At 60.2% G+C, this 722-nt stretch overlaps 1 long non-coding RNA gene across 1 annotated transcript in view; it reads right to left on the reverse strand.

Moving 5' to 3' along the window:
* The window catches only part of LOC144682897 (uncharacterized), a 30,218-nt gene extending 29,703 nt beyond the window's left edge, over positions 1-515 (reverse strand). Inside the window, exon 1 of the long non-coding RNA XR_013577127.1 lies at positions 260-515. This is a non-coding gene — a long non-coding RNA (uncharacterized LOC144682897). The remainder of the gene's footprint in view (positions 1-259) is intronic.
* Positions 516-722: the final 207 nt, after the last annotated feature.

Genomic DNA, 722 nt, shown 5'->3' on the forward strand with positions numbered 1-722 from the left:
CCCCACCCCCCCCCCCTCTTTTTCTTCCCCCACCCCCCCCCTCTTTTTCTTCCCCCCACCCCCCCCTCTTTTTCTTCCCCCCACCCCCCCCTCTTTTTCTTCCCCCCACCCGATTCCCGTCCTTCCCCCACACACTCTTTCGTTCACCCCCTCCCGATCCCCCACTCCGCTTCCTCCCTGTTTTCTTCCCCCACAATTACATTGAACTCGAGTCCCGGTTTCCCCCAACTTTTCCGTCTCCCTTCCACTGAAAACTTACCGGGTGCCGGCTGGGGATTAATCTCCTGGGAGCGGCTCAGATTCCGCCGCCGCCACCACCAGCTTCTTCTCTGCACAGGCTGAGCTCCGCTCGCCGGGTGCGGAAGCCGGCACCAGCACCGCCGCCGCCTCCTGCTATTGCCCAGCCCCGATCACCTTGAATACGTGGCACCAGAATCTCATTCGGAATAACTGGAACCGGAGGAAGAGGAGCGACGCTGCCCCCATCTGGTCATCCCCTGGAGCGCCCTCTGTCCGCCGGAGGAGCCGGTCATTCACACTCATCAGGACAGTGGGAAAGGGACAGGCTGAGTATTTCACACAGACACTGTCACCAGGACAGGGGGAAAGGGACAGGCTGAGTATTTCACACAGACACTGTCACCAGGATAGGGGGAAAGGGACAGGCTGAGTATTTCACACAGACACTGTCACCAGGATAGGGGGAAAGGGACAGGCTGAGT

The sequence above is a fragment of the Cetorhinus maximus genome, chromosome 7 (genome assembly GCF_964194155.1).
Source record: "Cetorhinus maximus chromosome 7, sCetMax3.hap1.1, whole genome shotgun sequence".
NCBI classification, from domain to species: Eukaryota; Metazoa; Chordata; class Chondrichthyes; order Lamniformes; family Cetorhinidae; genus Cetorhinus; species Cetorhinus maximus.